Raw genomic sequence first — 10,365 nt, forward strand, 5'->3', positions numbered from 1 at the left:
CTCGACTCGCTTGATAGGTCTTCGCTTGTATCTTCTTCACTCTCATATAAATTACCATAGATGGTCGTACTAGACCTTGAGTGTTCAGTTTCTATACTTGGCTCACTCGATGTTTCCTCAGGTTCTGAATCCATTTCTCCCTGAGATTCCGTTTCTGATGTGTATTGGCCTGAAGCCTTTGAGGAATCATCGGTTTCACTCTCAGGTAGGTGTGCCTCTTTCTTATCATCGGATGTTACATGCGCTACACCTAACATGTTTACTGGTGCAATGTGTGGTATCTCTTCCCCATCTGGTGTTACCCAGGTTGTTCCTCTAGCTCCCCATGTATCTATAGTTGCCGCTAGGTGTACCCAATCGACATTGTCTGACTCAGCCATTCCGGGTAGGATATCCATATAAGGAGAGTTCTCCCCAATATCCGTGTCTTCGTTACACGTGTAACAATACTGTAATGGAGCTGAGTGAATTTTTTTGTCTGATCGATTATCAATGATGAATTTATTTCCTAGAGGATGCGTTCGACCACTTAAAAGATCAACTCGAATGACAGAGTCTTGGAACTGTAAGTAGACGTGGTTTTTGGACCAGTCATGCACCATTTTTGCTTCCCTCATGAATGGACGCCCTAAGACCATCTCAAATGACATAGGATGCTTGGAAAAATCCATAACAATGAAAGTCTGCCTTACCTTGTGTCCCAAGACCTTGATCCTGAGATCCTTAAGCATTCCAATAGGCGTAACAATAGATCCATTAGCCATTTTTACCACTACGCTTGTGGCTTCAAGGTGAGGTCGCCCCATAGACTCCCAACAACACTTTGTCACCATGCTGACTCCCGCACCACCGTCCACGACTCCCCTTTACAGTTAATCCTTTGGTAGTGATTGGCAGAGTAGCATTAGATTCATCACCTTCAAAGTATTGCCCCAACTTGTTAACGGGTACTTCAATTATAGATTCATGTCCCGCTAGGTCAGATGGTGGTGCTAAATGTTCCTCATCATTCATTACCGAGTCAGGTTTGTTTATATGTGCAAATTGTGGTAATCCGGCCTGTAATTCTCCATTGAGGAAGGCTCGAAGAGCTGAGACTAGCTCGGGGTCTTTATATAGTTTGGACATAATGGTGGTTCTAACTTCTGAAGACATGAAATCCATCAATTTGGCAACATTTAATGGCATCTTGTGGGACGTAGGACCCTGACAAGAGAATGGTGAAGATGGAATCTCCACTTCCTCAAGGGGGTCGGGCATTCCCTCACCAAACATTCTCTCTAGTAGGAAAGGTGTGTGTCCACTTTCAGATGTCCTACCCTCACTCTCTTCCCGAATGATACTGGGTATAGCTAACGGCCTGTAGTTCTTGTGAGGTTGAACTTGTGTGGGAAACACTATGTCCGACATCTGGATATGTTTGGGTTCAGGTTCTAATGTTCGTTGAGTTTCTTCCACCAAACCCCTCAGTTGTTGAACTCGTTCAATTTCCACCGTTGGGTTTGGATAGGTTCCAATCTTTCCCTTGCAATCCTCATTTTTCGTCTCTCGTGGCTTATCTTGGGGGTTCGCAACTAGATGGTTTAACTTTGAATACTCTTTTGGTGTTCGTCGTAATTTCCTCTCGTGATCCTCCTCACTGGCTTTTTCCTTTGTAGTAACAATTTTGGTCTCCGTGGTCTCTATCGAATATGAGTCATCCTCAGGGTCATTCATATACACGGGATCCTCTCCTGTCCCTATGTTAGTCTTTGAACTAGGTTTTGAGCTAGAAGCATTAAGGGATTTCTTTCTTCGTGTTTTCTTCTTTCTCACTCGGCCATTGGATGCAGCATCTCTCTCTTCGAGGATGTAATTTTGCTTTTGGAGCATCGACCGTGTGAGTGCATTCACTGGTGCTATGTTTATAGTTGGTGGTGTCCCATCAACAATCTCTATTATGTTCAATGGTGTGATTTTCGGTGCGTTTGGATTGTTAGGACACTGTGCGATCAAATGATCTATGCCACAACGATTACAAGTGAGTGTTGGCATTGCCAATGCACTCCCTTGACTTGTTTGCATTAGTGCGGCATTCTTTTGCATTCTAATGGGGCACTCAGCTACTCGATGTGGTCCACCACATTCGTAGCACTGAAGAGGTGGTCTCCTGGCAAAACTATTAATGTTTTGGCCTCTTGCTGCTAGCGCAGTAGCTTGATATACCGGTTTGATTTGTCCCCAATGGTCTTCCATATAGTACATGGGACACTCCTCAAGCATGTCGACTCCATAGGTGATACTAGAGTCTATGTCCTCTTCACAATCTACATAAGTACTAGATGACTCGCAACCTATTTGGTTCATAGGTGTAACTCTTGGATGAGGGGGTTGTGGTCCTAGCACTGGAGGTGGCAACGGTGTGGTTTGGACCACATTTTGGGTTCTAGGGACCATGTGCTGTAATGGCAACTGTTGCTCCATGGGTGGGGTAGGCATCAATGCAGGAACTCGAGGTGAGTGTTTCCAAGCTATAGGCGGTCTATTTTCCATGATGCGTTTAAGCATTAGGAAATCCTTCGCTTGATGGCCATACCTACCACACGCGTTACAAGTCCCGTTAAACTTTACTCTGAAAGTAGGGCATTCACTCGTAGTATGTGGGCCCAAGCAAATTGAGCACCATTGTTGCTCCCTTCTTGGATACATATGAGTGTTTTGTGGAGCACGATTACCCCTAAGGCTTTCTTGGATGGCCTTTGTGAGATCTGCCAAATTCATCTCAGATATCGTTTGCTCTTTCACGATTGGCTTTATCTTCATTGTCTCATGCCCTGATGCTTGCGAGCTACTAGACTTCGGCTCGGCAGACACTCTTTCTCTTGCAATCATTAAATTATCCTCCAATTGGATTGCATTCATGGTGACTGCTTCCCAAGTAGTGATACCTCTAATGACTAGGCCATTATAGATACTTTCATGTCGTAGTCCCCTAATGAATCTATCGAGCAATTGGTTGTTGTTGAATCGCTCGTTTGGATTGCATTGAGAATTCAAATTCTTTAGGCGACTAATGAAGTCTCTCACGGATTCACCTTCTTCTCGTTGGGCTTTTTGGAGCTGAGAGGCTACACCCCAAAGTACTCCCTCTCGTATGTATTCTTTTAAGAACAGTCTCCTAAGAGTAGAGTAGATCGTTTTCTCTTCTACTCTTAAGGTTCTATACCAATCTCCAGCCTTTCCGCTTAAGGTCAAACTCAAAGCCTTACACTTATGTAGCTCATTGTGCTCTTCCAAGGAATTGCACACATGTTCAAAGACTTCCATATGCTTTCTAGCATCTCCGTCTCCATTGAATTTATGTGTGAGCTTAGCTACTTGAACTGCCTTGCTCCTAGGCTCTCTATCAGGTGCACTACGCATGTTTTCCGCAATAGAGCGACCGATAGTTTGAGCAAATGCTGCCAGATCTCCTATTTGAGCAGGTATAATGGGTGTATGTGCTCCTGGAACCACATGTGAGATGGGAGTTGGCCTTGGCCTTGGCATACGCGCGGCTCTTGGGTCCCAAATTTCGTATGGTGGTGTACCAGACAGTGGTCCAAAGTTTACAGGCGTGGCCCTAGGCATATGGGGTACCTGATATGGCATGTTATTATTCAATGGCATGGCTCCACTTGTATAAGAGCTTGGATAATTCCATTGTGGATTGTAAGCTCTGGGAATAATCGGAGGTGTAGGAGCTACATGAGGCTGAGGTACGACAGGTGCACATGATTGATACATACATGTAGGTATAGTTGGGGGCACTGTGCTACTAGGCATCGGCGCAGTGTTAACAAATGAACTCCATGGTGTACTTCTTGTCATGCTCACCATTGGGATATGCATGGTAGCCATAGTGTCATTAAGAGAAAGATGAGCTAGATCTGGAAAGGTAAAGCTGCCACTTGTGGGCTCAGATTGTACTGAGGCTCCTGGCGAAACAACATATGGAGGATCAATGGGGCTCACTGAGGGAGTCTCCATTTGTGACAGGGTTGGTTGGTTGGCCTTTCCCGTATCCAAGAATCTCATTAGGCCTGTTGAAGGCATGTTGATCCCTGTGTTCTGTCTTTCTAACTTGACAATCCTATGGAGGACATCACAGACTTTCTGTTGTTGCTCATCTATGCTAGTAGCACCCGATGTGGATTGTAGAACATCTAACCAACCCACATGATAGGTGTGTCCTGTGTACCGATCAGTTAAAGCTTCTTCTTGTAGGTCATACTCCCAATTTTCGTTTAGGAATATCCCATCTAGGCCTGGCGTGCTGGAGCTTTCCCTTGAAGTGGAAGCATTATTGCTCCTCATAGCTTGCCCCTCCGTGACTGCTACCTTGGGAGCACTCGGTTGCTCGGCTGGCATGATTGTTGTCATAGGAGCCTTTGCTTTCAGGGCTCGACTTTGTTCTAGCCCTTGTAGGTTCTCAATTTCCCTCTCCCTTGTTGCTTGCATATAGCGTTCGATCTCTTGCACTTTGGCAAGACTCCTACCATCGGGTAGTAAAACCTCAGAGGGAGATAGTCCTAAGGGATCAGGAGGTGCAGTGGATGGAACATTCACATGCACACTCTCAAGAAGCATAGGGTCCATTTTAGGCAGGAATGATGAATTTACTTCCCCACTCCCTTCATTTATTTCATTAACCGCATGTTCGGAGCGAGTAGCTCTACTAAGGGTCTCTTTTAAGAGGCTAAACACGCTGGACCCGGGCCGTGGGCCCATGGCATGCATGTCTTGACTTGAACTATCAGGGTTTGGTGTAGGATACCCCTCCATGACTTCGTAGTCAGAGGAAGAATCACTAGACGCGATATGAGGATCTTGGGTCGCGCTACCTTGAGTCCCAGCCGAAGGTCCAGAACCTAGGGTGGAGGAATAATGGGTGCCCGCGTAAATGGAGGCACTACCAATATGCTCGTGCTCTAACACTCGTCCAGAGCGTAGGTTCATATGACTTGGATCCCCTAGAAGTGTCAGTGAGGGCCCGTGAAGGCTGCTCACCTAGTAATTTTGGGTGTTTTGCAACCCAAGTCTTTTCTTATTTTTTGATTTTTTGGTCCTTTTTTTCTGACCCAGCTATAGAATAGAACGTATGATAGCTCAAAACGAGCGTCTCGGTCAGAGGGACGTGCCGTGCTTTACAAGCTCGGTACCTGACTCTACCAAATACATAATATACATCCGTCGTAGGTGATGGGGTGTCCGTGAGCCGTGAGGGTTAACAGATGCGCGATTTCGAACCTCTTAGAAGAAGCTTGGATTTCAAGAAAATGTTGAGATGTCGAGCACTACACCTTGAGCTGGCATCCACTACGGGTCTTGGCCGCTTACGGCATTTACTCACTGGCGCGTTAGGTGACCGACACGGATGATCTCTGCCAGTGATTCTACAGGTGGACTACACTTATAGTGCCAGCCTAGTACGCTTCTAGCGAGTTCACACTTAGTGACCGCATGTACATATGTGCTATTTTTCAGCTTTAGCACTTAGTCATTTTTGTACTCTCTTTTCTATGAAGAAGAAGAAGAAGCTTTCCATCTCTGTGTGATTTGTGCTTGTCTTGTGTAGCTCTCTTGCATCCTCATTCTTTACATGGTATCAGAGCCTGGTGCAGGCAAGAGAGGCTAAGAGAGCAAGAGCATCACAATCCCTTCGTTCGCAATCCAAAGTGCAGTATACCGAACAGGTCTCCAAAGTGCAGTATACCGAGATTTACTGTACAAGTACAGTGGTTGTATGTACGCTTGATTGTGGACACTCGTTGAGTGTAGAAAGCATTACAGGTACCAGGATAGCAGGTTCAGCAGATTTGCAGGTTTTTGCAGATTGCAGCTATTTTGTCTTAGTGCTTCAAGATGTCTGACGGTTTCAGTCAGATTGTTACTGAGAAGCTTGAGAAAAATAACTACCCTGCATGGAAGTTCAGAATAACAAATTTCCTAAAAGGAAAAGGTTATTGGGACTATGTAGAAGGAGACAATGAAAAGGAACCAGAGATTCCCGAGGCAAATGCTACAGCAGAACAAAGGAAAGCTTTGAGGGACTGGCAACAAGGCCAGAGCAAAGTGATGTATTGGCTTTCTATGAGCATCACAGATGGCATGATGGGCTATCTACAGGATGCTGAAACCCCCGCCATTGCATGGAGAAACTTAGGCAGAGTGTTCGAGGTGAACACCAAGGCCAGGAAGCTTCAACTAAAGTCGGAGTTGAATCAGGTTAAGAGGAACAACCTCTCAATCAATGATTATGCCTTGAAGATCAAGAGTATCATTGAGGCTCTTGGATCTATTAAAGTCTCAGTGGAAGACGATGACATTGTCTGTGCATGCTTGGATGGTCTAGGAGATGAATATGTACATTTTAGGTCTTCCATGAATACAAGAGACGACATCCCCGTATTCCAAGCTTTGATTTCTATGCTTATTCTTGAGGAGAAGAGCCTTGACACATCTTCTTCTCATGGATGAAATAATTCTGAACAGGCCTTCTATTCTAACTCCAACAGAGGTAGAGGTAGAGGTCGTGGTCGAGGCCCAAGGGGTTGCAGGGGCCAATTTCAAGAAGGTCAATCAAATCAAAACAATACAGGTGGCAGGGGAAACCAATCTCAAGGCAGGGGGAGTCAAAGAGGTCGTGGTGCAGGATCAAGCAAGCAGCAACATACTCCAAATAGCAGAGAATGTTGGACTTGTGGTGAAAGAGGTCACATGTCACGTGACTGTCCAAAGGGAAAAGCAAGTGGAAAGAGAGAACAGGGCAACTATGCATCTACTAGCAGAGATGCAGATGACAGCAAAAACGAGCGCATGTTTATTATGCAGCATGTAATGAATACAATGATTGCAGAGAATTCCACCCAAGTTGATGTTTGGTATGTGGATTCAGGTGCCTCTAATCACATGACGTCTCGTGGAGAGTGGTTTAGAGATATGCGCAAACCAGATGTGTCAGGCTATGTGCAGACAGGAGATGACACAGCTCACCCCATTGCTCATGTAGGGGACATACCTCTAAATACGAAGAGTGGGAAATCAAAGTACTTAGCAGATGTACTTCATGTCCCAAACATTACAAAGAATCTTGTTTCTGTTGGACAAATGGTTGAGCAGGGTTTGCAGGTTCGCTTCAATCCAAATGGCTGTTATGTAGAAGATTTCCAGAATGGCTGTAAGCTGATCACAGAGGGCAAATGTGTGGGCAGAATGTTTACGCTGAATGTAGACATGCCTGAGGTAAAAGCTGCATTATTTGCACAGGGCACCGGTGTTGTGGCTGATGTTGACATTTGGCACAAACGCATTGGCCATGTCAATGAGCAGAGATTGCGCAGCATGCAATCAAAACAGATTGTAAAAGGTTTGCCCAAATTCAAGGTGGATGGTATGCATAAAGTGTGTGCAGCATGCCAGTTTGGAAAACAGTCAAAGGGCTCATTTCCACATGAGCGCAATGTATGTAAAAATCCACTTGAGGTGGTGCACACAGATGTTTGGGGTCTAACCAATACTGCAAGTATACATGGTTGCAGGTATTATGTCTCTTTCATTGATGACCATACAAGGAAAGTATGGGTCTACTTCATGCGTAACAAAAGTGAAGTGTTTGGTCACTTTCAAGACTTTAAAGTCATGATTGAGAAGGAGACAGATATGCAAATCAAAACATTGAGGTCAGATGGAGGGGGAGAGTACTTCTCCAATGATTTTTCAGATTTTTTACGAATGCATGGTATACGCAGGCAGTTTACATACAGATATACTCCACAACAGAATGGGGTTGCAGAAAGGAAAAACAGGCACATTGCAGAGGTTGCACGTGCATTGATGAATGAGAAGAACATGCCTCATCATTTCTGGGTTGAAGCCGTAAATACAGCTGTGTACATTATGAATAGGACACCTACAGCTGCGGTGCATGATGTAACACCTGAGGAAAAGTTTACAAGTACAAAGCCTGATTTGGCACACTTCAAAGTGTTTGGCTGCATAGCTTACGTACATGTACCAGATGAGTTGCGTAGGAAATTGGATCCTAAAGCAGAGAAATGTATTCTTGTGGGATATTCCCTTGAACAAAAGGGGTACAGGTGCTACAATCCTACTACATGAGAATTACGAGTGAGCAGAGATGTAGTCTTTGATGAGATGAGCAGCTGGTATAGTAATGCACATGGCACTATTGGGGCTGATGTAAAAGATGATGTGGTTGTACAAAATGTGAGGCCACAGTCACTGGTTTTGAGTGGACCACAAGAGTCCTCTTCTCGTGGCTCTGTTGAGAAACCATGCAATGGTAGACTACGTACGCAGGTTACTCCACCAACAGGTACAGGGAATGTATCACGAAAAGGAAAGGAAAAGGTTGATGAACCTCCCTTTATGGCTGATGCATCATCAGGTTTTTCACATGTAGACATGGATTCAGATGGTTCTGAAAAAAGTCTTGATGAGGAATTTGGAATTCCGGCTGTCAGGACACCTGGTGTAAGGAAAGTACAAGAAGATGCTAGAGGGCAAAGGAGTGACCCACGACCGCGCATATCTAATAGAGTCAGAAATCCAGTTCAGAAATTGACTTATGATGGGTATCTAGCGCATCACCAAGCCTACATGGCTAAGGTGATACAGGATGTGGAGCCCACATGTTTTGAGGATGCAGTTGGAAATGTGCATTGGGATGATGCAATGAATGAAGAGATGGCTACATTGGAAGCAAACGACACATGGGAGTTGGTGTCATTGCCAAGTGGCAAGAAAGATATTGGCTGTAAATGGGTGTATAAAACCAAGCATAAGGCTGATGGTAACATTGAGCGTCACAAGGCAAGGTTGGTCGCAAAGGGTTATGCACAGACGTATGGCATAGACTATGAGGAGACCTTTGCTCCAGTGGCAAAGATGACGACTGTGAGAGCTGTCATAGCAGTGGTTGCATCTAGAGGATGGATTATGCATCAAATGGATGTAAAGAATGCCTTCTTGAATGGTGAGTTGCAAGAGGAAGTGTATATGGATCAGCCACCTGGTTATGTCGATCCAAGTTACCCAGATTATGTATACAGGCTTCTCAAAGCTTTGTATGGTTTGAAGCAGGGCTCTAGAGCATGGTATGACAGGATTGCCAAGTATCTTGTCAGTATTGGTTTTAGGAGAGCTCATGCTGATCATTCACTCTATGAACGTGAGAGTGATGTGGGGATTGTGGTCATTACCATATATGTAGATGACCTTATTATTGTTGGTGACAATGCTATGGAGATTGACCATGTGAAGGGTCTTTTCAAACAGGAGTTTGAAATGAAAGATTTAGGCGAGTTGCGCTACTTTCTTGGCATTGAGGTGATCAGGACTCCATAGGGTGTATGGCTATCATAGAGACAGTATGCTTTGGATATGTTGTCAAAGTATGATATGGCTGATTGTAAGCCAATTTCTATTCCCTTGGATGTGAATGTAAAGCTGAGTGCAGAGAAGGGTGATGTTGTTGAGGATGTCAATATGTACAGGAAGATGGTGGGTAGTCTAATCTACTTGACTATCACGAGGCCAGACTTGAGCTACACAGTAGGCTTGGAGAGTCAGTTCATGCAGCTTTCGAGGAAGCCACATTTGGATGGAGTACGACACACACTTAGGTATGTGCAAGGGACTCTTGACTATGCATTGTTCTATGCATCAGATGCACCATTAGCATTGTATGGGTATACAGATGCAGATTGGGCAGGTAGCATTGTTGATAGGAGATCTACGAGTGGCTTCATGTTCTCTTTTGGGAGTGCTGTTGTTACTTGGAGCAGCAAAAAGCAACCTACGGTTGCTTTATCGAGCACAGAGGCCGAGTACATAGGTGCAGCAGTTGCGGCGTGCGAGGTAGCTTGGCTACGCACATTACTTGAGGACTTGGGAGTGCAGGTGGACCAGCAGATTGTCATTCATTGTGACAACCTCAGCAGCATGCAGTTGGCTAGGAACCCAGTGTTCCATGCTAGGACCAAACACATAGAGGTCCATTACCACTACGTTCGAGAGCGAGTGTTGGCGGGCGACATCGACTTGGTCTACGTCAGCACAGAGGATCAGATAGCGGATATCTTTACCAAGGCCCTCAGAGCTGAGAAGCTTCCATGTTTCCGGACTATGCTTGGACGCGACATGCAGAGCTCGAGGGGGAGTGTTGAGATGTCGAGCTCTACACCTTGAGCTGGCATTCACTACGGGTCTTGGCCGCTTACGGCATTTACTCACTGGCACGTTAGGTGACCGACACGGAGGATCTCTGCCAATGATTCTACAGCTGGACTACACTTATAGTGCCAGCCTAGTACGCTTCTAGCG

This window comes from Adiantum capillus-veneris, chromosome 25 (assembly GCF_014529385.1).
Source record: "Adiantum capillus-veneris isolate H3 chromosome 25, ASM1452938v2, whole genome shotgun sequence".
Taxonomy (NCBI): Eukaryota; Viridiplantae; Streptophyta; class Polypodiopsida; order Polypodiales; family Pteridaceae; genus Adiantum; species Adiantum capillus-veneris.